The sequence below is a fragment of the Hippoglossus hippoglossus genome, chromosome 1 (assembly GCF_009819705.1).
Source record: "Hippoglossus hippoglossus isolate fHipHip1 chromosome 1, fHipHip1.pri, whole genome shotgun sequence".
Taxonomy (NCBI): Eukaryota; Metazoa; Chordata; class Actinopteri; order Pleuronectiformes; family Pleuronectidae; genus Hippoglossus; species Hippoglossus hippoglossus.
This window is the reverse complement of record NC_047151.1, coordinates 23,863,600-23,877,070: the sequence shown is the minus strand read 5'-3', so window position 1 is coordinate 23,877,070 and position 13,471 is coordinate 23,863,600. Positions and strand designations below refer to the sequence as shown.

General features: G+C 43.8%; 1 protein-coding gene across 1 annotated transcript in view; it reads right to left on the bottom strand.

Annotated features, from left to right (window-relative positions):
- Positions 1–12,411, bottom strand: part of LOC117770256 (protein ELFN1-like) — a 100,865-nt gene extending 88,454 nt beyond the window's left edge. Inside the window, exon 1 of the mRNA XM_034599456.1 lies at positions 12,040–12,411. The gene's annotated coding sequence lies outside the window, so the exon portion shown is untranslated. The remainder of the gene's footprint in view (positions 1–12,039) is intronic.
- Positions 12,412–13,471: the final 1,060 nt, after the last annotated feature.

The following is a 13,471-nucleotide window of genomic DNA, read 5'->3' as shown; positions in this document are numbered from 1 at the left end:
ATGCCAACGCACCGCACACCACGGCTGACCGGGCCGGTGTCGCCTAGCAACAGGTTACTGTGTGAAGGTATCTCAGAGCGACGCTTTAAGTTGTTTTCGTGTTTATGAAAAATCTGAGTTGATCCCATTTAAAAGAAACAGGCCTCCACCTTTCCTGTTGTAGTACGTGTGTTTGTGCCCATGTGGGTTCTTTACTGTTTAAGGGGGGGCGGATGTTTTTATTTATTCATTAAATTCTTTTATTGTTCTTCTTTGATTCAAAGCACATCGAGCGTACCTGCTGTTAAATGTTAAATGCAAATAACTTTGCAAAGACTGAACTATCTTCTATGGTTGTAGAACATATTCAAATTTCCATTTCGTACATTTATACTTTATACTTTGCACTTTTTACATGTTGCATTGAAGAATAAAAATGTCCATTTGAATATACAATTTCATGCCATGTTATTTTTATCCATTTATGAAGACTATATATATTATTTCATCTCTTTTCACTGTTAGGAATGAACCTCAATCTTTATGTTTTCACATTAACTTCCTAATACTTATTGACTTAAGGACTTGCAGAAAAGTCTTGTCAATAATTACAACATCTTGGCACTTGATCATTTGAGCTTTTTGGTTCCAGGAAAGTGTCACAGAAATAACTATTTACAGAAATGTGACAGCCTGGTGTTCACTCCTATACCAACCACTCAGATGTTTGTCAGGTATCACAAGTCAAACTACATTTTAAGAGTTGAAATGAAGTGCCTCTGTGTCACAGAGCAGAGCAAAGCCTGCTGTAGCGTCAGATTACTGGAACAGTCGTGAGCTGCTTGTTTGTCCTTATTCCCACGGTTGTCATGGTGATGCACGTCTGTGCAGGAGATCTTAGGGGGATAGAGAAGTAAGGACGGGGGTGAGTCGAACATTGAGCTATTATATGCAAACAGAAACTCTTTTTAAATTTGTTCTCACCTTCTCAAAGTGCAAAGTGATTCAACACGGCAGTCTGAAGCTTTAATTTAAATTATCACACATTTTTCTTTTCTACATATATATATATTTGAACTGATAGTAGAAAATAAAACGATATATACATTTTTTTTCCAGCTATAATACATTTTGTGAAACACTTCATTTGCATTCCTGACGAGCAGATCGATACGGTTCTACAGCTTCGTATATTAACTCCACCGACATGAGAGTGATGCTCCTCAAATTTATCACACACTATTCATATTTGTGTTAGTTAGTTAGAGAGAGAGAGAGAGAGAGAGAGAGAGAGAGAGAGAGAGAGAGAGAGAGAGAGAAGCTCCATTAAGTGCAAACTGGTCTTTTTGAACTTTTACAGAACTTTTACATGCAATAAAAAAAAAAAAAACTATAACACACAAGAGGAAAGAAATCTGAAAAATGTCTCCTTTCAGTTAATTAAACCAAAATACAAACTCTCAGGCAAGAGAATAACTCACAGATTAGTTAGATGAGGAAATCGTCAGCTGCTGTTTTCACGCTCCCAGCTCTGAAACCCGTGTGTTTTCTTATCTCCCCAGATAAAATGAAATTAAGGCCTAAATTCCCCAGGTTTTGTGTGAAAGTCTTCAAACAAAAAACCGATGTGAAAAATACTTGAACACAAAGTGTCACTGCTGAGCACAAAGCCTGAGAGACAGAAGTGACACTGTCACAGGAAGAAAATGATAGGTTGACGTCAGGCAACCATTATAAAATCATATACACCCCATATTGCCTTTCACTCACACATTTGACACGCAGCATGTGCCTCAGCACACACACACACTCACACAGCCAGACAGACACACACACACACACACACTCACACAGCCAGACAGACACACACACACACACACACACTCACACAGCCAGACAGACACACACACACATACACACACACTCACACAGCCAGACAGACACACACAGAGCATGTCAGACTTCCAACACTTACAGCTGTCAGATATGTCCGCCTGTTTCCTTTTCTTTTCTCTGATTGGGCTCTCACATATATACTAATACTGCATGCACACACTCCCTCACTCTCCCTTTCTCTCACACACACACACACACACACACACTTAGTTTGTCTCCTCACACAAGGTTAATAAACCCAAATTGACACGAGGACACACACACATGCTCGACCTCTGGCCTTCCTCAAACACGAGAGGAAACCAGACGCCTGCCCGCCCCCTCACACACTCACTTAATAATTCACACAAAACATACATATACACAAACGCTGGCGCACACCCTCCCCGTCCCGAACGCGGACGTACACACTTGGCTGCCGAGCGCTGCTATTTTCCCCCGGTGTTCCTGAGCGCTAATTGACAAAGGGTTTGTCTGGTTTAGCCCCTGTTGCGATTGCCAATTGGCTGATTTCACAAAGCTTTTTGAATAATTGGAGAGCTGAACTGAACAAAACACAGGAGGAAGAAAAGCGGATCCAGGAACTGCACAGTACAGAACGTCGATGAAGTGGAAACACCTTCCATATGTGAACCTGCGAAAACAGGCAGGAGGAATGAGTCAATGTCAGCTCCACCATTAAATGCATCAGCCTGGACTATTAAGCTTTTAGCCATTTGTTGTATTCTTCTATTTATTGGGGTGAAGTAATTTCCCATTGATGCCCCAAAAGTCCTTCTTCTTCTTCTTGTCTGTATCTAGTAGCTGCATCAGAATTAAAGTTATTCTCCTGCAGATTCTCTCAGGCTCCAAATCGGACGGGAGGCATCTCCGAACTATGATGTTCATTTCTCCACAGATGGTCAGTGGGCTTCAAGTCTGGGCTTTGGCTGTGCCACTCAGAGACTCGCACCAAAGCTACTCCAGCATTTCCTCGTCTTTATGCTTCAGATGGTAGAGGTGCCGCTATAATGACGTCACCCCCATGCTTCACCGTAGGGAGGGTACCCAGGTGTGTAGGTGTAGTTTTTTGACTTCTGCTCAAAGAGTAAATTTTTTTCGTCTCATTAGACCGGAGGATCTTTCCCCCTCGTTCCCTCAGAGTCCTCTAAATACCGAAATCGGAGCGGGATGTCACAGACCTTTTACTCAAAGTGGCGTCAGTCTGGCCACTCCACTGTGATGGCCTGATTAAAGTGCTGCTGAGTTGGTCGTCCTTCTGGAAGGTTCTCACATCTCTGCAGAGGACTCTGGGTATAAAGTGACTGTTGGGTTCATCGTCACCTCCATGACCAGGACCCTTCTCGTCCTCGTGGCTCTAAACCTATTCCATTGCACAATTATTAAGGCGACTGTTCTCTGAGAACACGTGAAGTTACAGAAATGATCTATATCCTGCCACATCTTATCTCAGAGGTTTACAGGGAGTTCCTTTGACTTGTCTGATGTCCTGTGGACTCCAATGAAGTTCCAGACACATCTCCAGCACAATTAAAGAAAAGAGGATTCATCTACAGCTCGCCACAGCAAAGTGTGTGATCATTTTAGACGTTACTAGATTTAGATTTCTGTTTTTGATTTGCAATGAAAATCATTAAGGGGTTACCGAGTGCATATTGGTGGGAGAACTGCAATTTAATTTATTGAAATTGAAATCTATAACACTGTGCAAAAATTGAAGGGATCTTAATAGTTTCTGACGCCGAACTCTTTATCAATATTCCTACTGCGATCAACCTCATAGATTTCAAAGTCAAATTCCTTGAACGTACTTGACCCATGAAGCTCTTTCTGATTCTGAACAGTTGAAGTCTCATCCAGAGTTTTCATCTTGTTTCATGTTGAGCCCTGAAAGGAGCTTTTAGATTAGGGATTACAGTTACAGCTGTGATTCAGGTTTCTTTTTACCAGGACAAGACTATGGGATGCCCTTCATCTCCGGTGGTTTGTATGTAAGTGTCATTGTTTGACTGTTTTCAGACCAACAGCAGCCACACATCATGAGTCAATTCATTTCAATCCAATATAGCTGGAGCAACCAGCCGTTTTCACACACTCGCACAAAGCAGAAGCATGTGGCGGACGTACATCTGCAGTCTTCTGCAGCTCGTATGTGTAATGTAGAACAGGAGGTTGTGTTTTTCTTGTCTTCTAAGAAAGCCTCGGCTCAGAGACTCTGCTGTTGTGGCTTCGCCGAGCTCAGGGAATCGGATATTAGACCATACAAACAGACTTGACATGATGTGACTTGACAGAGTGAAACCACATTAAATACGATCTCTCTCTTTGTAGATGCGGCGGCTCACACATGTAGGAGAAGCGCACACTTTGGATTGCTCAGCCCGGCAGTGACTCCTTTTGATCGTCTAGCAGAACATAAAAGGGAAGAAAGAGCTGGATTTCCAGCCTCACTCAGAGATGTCGTAGTTTCCTATAAATTCACCGTAATTAACTACCCTGTCTTTCTGTTGCTATGCTCGCAAGCTTCATCCAGTATACTGGGGACAGATTTACCATCATAACTCTTAATCACTCTTGAAATGATTTGTTCTTGACTTGAGAAAAGGGACACGCGACTGAAATGACAACTATAATCAACTCTAGTTGGTTCATTAAGATAATGTTAGCTTGGCAAGTTTGTTGAAAACACACGTGGCTTTGTAACGTTTCAAATTGGCTCTGTGCAGGCGCCTTATATACACTCTTGGATGTATGAGGCTAAAAGTCTACGGTTCAGGTTCTGCACTGTTCTCTTGTTGCAGTAGATCCTAACATAAGCAGCACCAGCTACCCACCAGCAGCAGCACCATGATCCAAGATGGTCCTCTTCACCCATGTTAAGACAAATCACACACCTTACTGTCATTCCTACACCCCCCAAATGATCACTGATGGTAAATGGTCTGTATTTATAAAGCACTTTTCTAGTCTTGATGACAGTAGCAAACAGTTTTTGCCACTCGCCCATTCACACACACATTCACACAGTGCATCAATGTGCAGGGACAATGTCTGGGTTCATATCTTGCCCAAGGACACTTTGGCCTTTACCGTATATAGTGGACCCATTGTTTCCCACAATGCATCATGAAAAGTAATGTACAACCGATGGTCTCTAACCGAGCGAGGACTACCATCATGCATTGTCCTCGCGGCAGAGAGACGAGAAGACAGAGGGCAGCAGGAAATGTAAAGACGAGCAGAGCATCACAGCACAAACTCAGAGCTTTGTTTCTACATTAAAAGATTGATCGTTCAACGTGCTTTTACCTACAAGTATTAATGCTAAGTGTAAAGTAAAGCAACGCAGAGAAAATGCACCAACTAGTGTCTGAAAGCATTTTTTTCTTTTGACGATGTGCTCACTATATAGTCCCCTACATAGACGTCCCTATATAGTGAAGTGAGTTGAGTGAAAGAGTGATTTCAGACCCTATATTTATTCCTCTCATTACTCTTTTGTGTTTGTATTTCTTGCTCCTGAGAGCGTTATATTTCAAACTCTGTACATTCACACATCGGTTCAAAGTGCAGGGAAATCTGAAATAACAGTTGCTAAGCTATGAGATAATGAAATAAGCATTGTTTAGGGCAGGTTTCACAGGAGTCTGTTGCCTTTTCCAATGGCCAGTAATGCATAATACATAGAAAATAGTCTCAGGGCCACAGGAAGGTTAAATTTGTAAAATAGTCACCACAGTAAGAAGTTGGGCCTCTTTGAGTGTTTTCTTTACATCTTATTTCTCATAGACATCCTGTCAGCGGGTTGTAAGAGGAGCTCCTGGGTGTTAAATGGAGCCACTTTTTGTTTTTTTCCAAACAGGGAAATGAAAACATTTCAAGATTTAAACGTTCCCTCGTATATATATAAAAAACTGTCTCTTAACTGTTAACACAGAATCATCTTTGCCCTTCACCTCTATTATCTTCCTGGCTGGAATTGTTCTCAGGATATTTCAAGCAACAGGAAGCTGGGATACAAATGACACCCGCTCCCTGGAGAAATCTGTCACCAGAGAGGAGCGAAAACAGAGAGATGCCTGAAAGATAAGGGAGGAGAGACAAATCAAAAAACAATCTCGCTGCTCCTCGCCTGATGCCGGTGTCCTGGGGGACTGAACGACAGATCTTTGCGGGGAAATGGAAGGAAAGTCGATGTGCCGCTCAGACAGGGGGAGGTAATACCATTTCAATACTGTAGTCTATAGTAGTTAATGGGACAGCCGGAGAGATTTCTCCTCCTGGCCCTGAAGAGCGGCTCAGAACAGGACATCAGAGGGATTTTCGAGCCTCTGCCAGGCCACCGTGTCTCCGAACTGCCTCTGCCACGGAGACAGTGCTGTCTGCAGAACAGAGGGCAGAGGTAATGAAACAGAAAAGAGACGAGCAGGCCGGGGAGAAAACACATCTATTGAACGCTCTCTCCATCTTTCCAACCCCTTTGTTATTTCTTTCTCCCCTGCCTTTTCATTTCACCCTGTGGCATCCCAATCCCTCTCTCTATCTCTCTTTCCGTCTCAACTACCTCTTGCCCTCTTCTCCTCCCCCCCCACCCCCTGCTCTTTCTTCCTCTCTCAGCATCCACACCACGATCTCTCCTTGATTTCCAGAGAGAGGCTGGTACGGCCGGCATACAAACTAGCTGACTCAATGCGCACACACATAGGAAACGTGCTGTGTGAATGGGGTGTGTGCGTTGTGGCGGTATGGAAAGATGGAGGCAAAGATGGCGATGGATGAGAGGAGGAAGAGGGAGGAGGAGGAGGAGGGGATGTGGGAAAAACAAGAGGAGGTGGGAGACCTTTGCCGGAGAGTTTGGGTTGGGATTAGCTCCGGTGCTGGCACGCCGGCATCAGCAAGACATGCATCAGCATACATTAAGCAGCTCATCTATCATTCACACTATGAGCAGGAGGCACGAGGTCACTGCTGGGTTGTCTCATCGATTCACAATGTTACTCCCTGGTTAATGAAACCGCCTCGCAGGAATTTCTCAAACTACAGCTCGAGACCCCAAAGACAATTCAGGCTTCTTTCTTTTTTTTTAGGATACCCAGACGGAAAGAGACCGATCAAAATTTGATGAGCCCGGGGCCTAAAAAGCTTAGGAACCATATCACCAGAGAGAATGATTGGAAAAACTCAGGCTTATGAGAGCAGCGTGGATCTGAGCCAGCCTACTTATATACAGTAAGATATCTTAAAGGGTCGGTTCACCCAAATATAAAAAGGAAAGGTGTTTCTTCGATTCCGTGTCATTTCTCGGTCAGTGCCGACGTGTGTTTGGGATTTCTGCTGCCGCTGTAGTCCGATAAATGGAACTTCTTTGTGCAGGTTGGAGTGGAACCACTTTCTCCTGACAGAAACACTGTGAAAAGAGATGTCACTGTTTAATTTTTAAAGGTTTTCTCAACGCTGCGCAAACCACAAACTATATTCGCCCATTTTGTTTTGCACAGCAGCGACAGCACACTCTGGTTTCTGGTGGCTGGTGTTTTTGAGGTATTTTAGAATTTGAATGCTCCTGGGGTCGTTTTAAGGTTGTAAACTTTATTCTTAATGGTATTGTATTGTTATTTCTGACTTGTGACTTAAGCACTACTTTACATATTTATGTTGTTTGTAACCTCTAACAAGAAGGTACTGTTTTCACCCCTGTCCATTTTCTGGTTTGTTTGCTTGTTCATTTTTAAAGTATGATTACACCAAAAACAGCTAAAAGGATTCCCAACCACATGGGTAAGGGAAGAACCGGATTCTGGTGTGGATTCGGTCATTTACTTTATTTAATATTGGGAGAAGGGTGTTTTTCTAAATTTTCACCAGTTAAAAATAAAAACATGGATATTGATTTGAAATAATCTGGCACATTTAGTAAATATTTGTGTTGAATATTGAGTGTGTGAAATGTGATATGCTCTCAGAGCGCCACTGTAGTTGCTACTGCTGCCTTCTTTGCCAAGACATTTGTGAAATAAATGCAAAATTTAAATATATATTTTTAAAAAAAACATGAAATGGAGACAGATATTTCCAAACGCCAGCAAATTAGAAAAAGCTAAGAAAATGTTTTTACTCATTTAGGTGAAATGCCCCTTTAAAACCTAATAGCAGCCAGTTTTCCAACATATATATATATATATATATATATATATATATATAGAGAGAGAGAGAGAGAGAGAGAGAGAGAGAGATGCAACTTGTAACACAAACTTCCTAATTACAGTTTCCCTGTGTTAGTGCAATCTCCCTCAAATGCTAACTAGCCTCCTACAGGGAATACAGTCTCGTGCTGGGAAGAGTGTGTCTGCAGCATGTGTGTGTGTGTGTGTGTGTGTGTGTATGTGTGTGTGTGTGTGTGTGTGTGTGTGCACGTGTTTGTGCATGCACTTGTCTGTTTGCTTGTCTCTTCACATCCCTCTAACCCTCTTGTTGTGATCATCTTACACAGGATTGCAGTGTGTGTTTGTTTGGCTATTTTCCCTCATCACAAGTAGCCTGTAATTTGAGTTTTGTTGACACCTTATTTGTGTTGTTGTTGCGTTTCAATAACAAAACAGAATGAATAAATGCGACGGTAGAAAATATCCCAACCATTGTACGAAAAACAATCAGAAATATCCTGACATTCAGGCTCATGTCTGTAGGGAGGTGCCATGTTAACTATGCATGCAGATTTGCCTCCTCACCACGGGGGTACTCCCTCTCAACAAAGATCAACATTATGACAAGAGATACTGTCGGCTCTCTGTGCAGCAACATGCATAATACGGGGAGCCCGTGTCTGTTGAAATATGGATGACTTTGACAAATAACAATGATGATTCTGAAATTTAGCCCGGGACTTCAACAGATACGTGTGTGTCCCCGGCGGCAGCAGCAGCTACAGGGGTGAACGAGAAGCGGTAAATGGATGGGAGCGCGTGGAGGGATCTCCCATTACACAGTAGTGTTTCTTTAGTATTCCTGGAGTACTTGCCCCACACTGATGCCTGTAGGTACTTAGCTTGTACCATGGATGGATAGCTCACTCCAGGGTCTACAGTAAATGATACAGAGAGAAAAGAAGAAAAAAACCTTTTACAGCTCGAGGTGAAGGTTCAGAGCAACAAGCTAAAACAATGACAAGACAGCGCCGACTTTAAACCCATCACAGTTCTTCCACTTTGTTCCCGCAGACAGTCTGGCAGTTCCTCTCTACTAACGCTGTCACTTTGCATTACAGATGATTTTTTAATGTTGCTACCTGCCTTATTACAGATGTCACCGTTAGAGTCCCACCGGTTTTTGACATTTCTGCTGCCGCAGCACAAAAAGCTGTCACCGTGTAGAGAGGCTGTTCTTGAGTGAAGTTTTTTAAGCCCCACAGATTCAAACGAAGCAGTTCACAGGTTTGAGGGACTCTGTTGTTGCAGCAACGATCAGAAGCGTCCTGCTCTCACAACTCTGGAGACCGGAGAAAGTGTGCTGCAGCGAGCACTGCAGTACTAATGCAGGATGAAAGCAAGATGAGCGACCTCTAAGATACTTATCAATGAATTCCCAGGACAACTAAAGTCTTCACACTGACTGAGGAGCTCTGGCCTTGAAAAGAGTCGGCCGGGCCATTTCTCATATACAAACACTGAGTCCCAAAATGAGTCATTGACGCTGCTCTGTTTTACTGGCTCTATACCTCATGTCTTTCATGGTGCCCGGAGTGAGACCCATTCCCTCTCTCTCCCTCTCTCCTTCTATCAATCTTTCTGTCTTCCTCCTCCTTCCCCTCTCTCGCTCTGTGGCACTCAGCCAACAATCGGAGTCAGTCAGTGGAAAAACTCTGTTAGTAGTCCATGCCCTGTGGGACAAAATGGCAACAACATCCGTTTCAACAGATAGTGGGGCAGTAGGCAGGAGGCACACAGCACAGCGGCCAGAATTTAACTGGTCGAGCGTCTTTGTGTCATACACATACACTCGCTGGGCTTCTGTGTTTTAACCGCACATCAAGACGGATTTTAAGAGGCCTGGACTTTGGCTGCGCCGACCACGTTTTAACTGGGTAAAAGCTTTTACGTTCATGCCAAAGGGATGTTTCTGCTGCCGCACAGTGTGATAAACATACAGATGGGTGGCAAGGCACTGCCAGAACAATTTGCATTCGCAAATGGGTCTGGAACATCTCAGCTCATGTTTCGATTTCCAAGAGGTGTTATCAACAGTCACAGAACAGACACACAGCTAATCAGAGCCCTGGACGTGTGATGTATAGCACAGAGGGAGAAAAATATAAACAGACCACAACGTGCATTTGTGTTTTTCTTCTTTTAGAGGTAATTTACTTTAAATCTGTCCCGATAACTTTGATTCAACATATCTCAACACATCACTGGAGCCATCAGGGAGTTATTGAAAACGTTTCAGACTGGGTAATCCTGTCAGTCATCATATCAAACCCACTCAATTTTACATAAATGGTTGTGACTGACCTGCTCAGTTTTAGGGTGGATGGAAAATGAGTCTTAAATGGAGGGTGTGCCTCACTCGAGCAAAAACAAACATGAGCTTGATGATGTTGATTTTGTTTCCAGGCCAACAGATGGATGAAAAACCAACATGAAACTTCACCATCACACTTCTTAACATTTATTCTACAAGTCTCTACAGGGACATAACACCATTATCCTTAAAAACGTATTCCCTCCTTTGTAGTTTTGATGATGGGGAAGAGCGACAACACATACATCTCTCCAGAATCTCCCATATAGGATCAACTGACTGTGACAGGCATAATATATTCACACCATTCTCATTAAAACATGTGGTGGTCTCCCTCGTGTCCTATATGGAAACATCTTTATTCATTATCTGTCTACAGTCATTTACTCACATCTTTCCTTAAAAAAGTGGCACTCCACTAATTAAAACATTAATTAATTATCAACAAAAAAATGTTTTCCACCTGTTAATAGTGTTTTTTTTTGGTGTAGTTTCTCCTCACTCTTGTTGAGGGTGAAGAACAGAGGATGTCGCACCTTGTTAACCCCTATGAGACGAATTTGTGATTTGTGAATATGGACTTGCATATAAAATCGGATTAATTGATTGATTGGTTGATTGGTTGATTGGTTGATTGGTTGATTGATTGATTGGTTGATTGATTGATTGATTGATTGATTTTAACATGAGGTTGAGCTACATAAGCTGTGAAAGTTTAAACAATAAACCCTGATGGTGTCTCATGAAAGGTAAATCAAATCATGCAGAAGGTTTAGAACCCAGAGTTGGGGGCTTCTGCTCTTTCAACGATGAACATATTTCTTTCATTGGTCCAACTATAGGACAATAAAACACTTAATCCTTGGAGGGCCCCTTAAATTTGTCACCTTTCTACATCAAGCACAACGATATCGAGGTTTGCACTGAGACTACTGACACGCTACAAGCTGTACATGGGTTCCAATGAAATCCATGAGGGAATACATCTTTCTCCTGGACAGCCTGGGATATGAAGTGTTAAAGTTTCACCTCCCTGACTTCTACAGACGGAGAAACAGACTGAGAAGAACAGACAGAAGAAAGAAAGATGGGGGGTTTTCACAAGAGTGTGGAGCCGCTGTCCATGGTGCTGAACACTCAGCCCGCTGGACTGCGCTGCGCTGCGGGTTCATACCATGACCGTGACTCACTGTGGAAACGGAGCCTGTCCCGGGACAAAAGCCACTCGGCTCGTCCTGAGTAACCGGGCTAGATGCGTGTCAGACATGTGTTTAAACGCTGACCAGGCTCGGAGTTGCACTGGTTTGCACGTAGACACACGGGACGTTTAAGCGCCGCGCACCAGGCGCCGATCATGTAAATCACGGATCTGCGCGTCTGCGTCCGCATCATCAGCGGACACCCAGGGATGAAGATAAGACAAGCGGGGTTACATGAGAAAGAGCCAAGCAGCAGAATCCCCTCATCCATCACGCCTGCACACACACACACACACACACGCGCGCGGATGGGTGATTTCAGATCCGCAGGAATGCCAGGGCTCCTTGGCGCACATAAATCAAAGTTACCTGCGCAATGCGAGTCGAGATGAAGCCCAAACTGTGTGTGGCGCAATCTACACATGTTTGCGCGTGGTGTGCACTTTACCTGCTCCTGGTGCCAACGTGCAGGAAGATGCAGCTCCGCTCCCCCTGCGCCTCGCTCCTCCGGTCGGTCTCCTCAGCAGCACGCTCCGCTCGGTGCCTCTGGAGGTGCGTGTGCGTGTGGTTGTGGTTGTGTTGAGGGTGTGTGTTTTCTTGTTAGTCTGTCTCCTCCTCCTCCGCCTCCTCTGCGGTGTCTGTGTGGAGCAGTGGCCGCGCAGTGACTGGCTGGTGTCCGCTGTGCAGCAGGAGGACTCAAAGATTTTGAGATGCAAAGCGGCGCCTGATGTGATGCGCTGCCTCCTCGCCTCTGTCTCTCTCCTCTCAGTTTCTGCCTCTCACACTGCGTCAGGCTCCACTCCCCCTCCTCTCCCTCTCTCTCTCTCTCTCTCTCTCTCTCTCTCTCTCTCTCTCTCTCTCTCTCTCTCTCTCTCTCTCTCTCTTTCACACACACACACACACACACACACACACACACACACACACACACACACACAGTGGAACAGACGGTGATTAATTCGCTGGATTTCAGTGCCTCTCTCCCTCTCTCTCTCCCTCTCTCTCTCTCGCTCTCTTTCTATGCGTGCGCCTCAATCAACCTCAATCCGTCGCCTCTCCTCTGAACTGGAGCGATCGCCAGCCAGCTGCTCCGGTGGAGGAGAGAGGGTTGCATCGCACTTCAGGCGTCATTTAGATGAGACACTTTCCCACTTGGAGAGCGTGATGGCCTGATAAGTACTGTACTATCATGTACTTTCACACACCGATCACTGGGGAAAGTTCTTGACCAAACTGGAGTTCAGCCTCCGGCACATGTGTGGTAGAGAAACATTGTGTTGTTTTGTGGTTGTTCCCAAGAGCTGGCGGATGTGTTTCATGTTTTTATTGTTCACTTAGGCCTGAGTTTAGGATTTTGTAGGTTCAGCAACTGCCAGTTTCTTGACTCCTTCTACAGCCTCCATAAAAACACACTTGTTTGGATTTCAGGTTACATTTTTCTCCATTAAGTTTTAGCAGTTTATTGATTATTCAAATCAAATCAAAAGGGGGAAAAATGTTCTCTCGGGCCAAAGTGCTGCAGCAGCTGCAGAACAGCACATTGTGCAACAAACAACAAAATACACTTCACAAGGACGTATCGTGTGAGGACCAGATTAATAATGCAGAATAAAAGTGAGATAAAACACTAAAAGGATATAACGCATAAAACATGAAAAAACTGGCATTAAAACCTAAAACCCAGAGTTTAAAAAGGTGTCAGACAAAGTGCGAAGGTTATTGAGATACATGAATCAACACGTATACACAACATGTTCGGTTCTGCTTTAGGTTTCATTTGACTCACTTAAGTTCAGTATTCCTTCTTATATATTACTGATATTTTGCATAACCTTTTACTTTTCCTCCATAATTCCTCTGAGTTTGAAGCTATAGTTGAT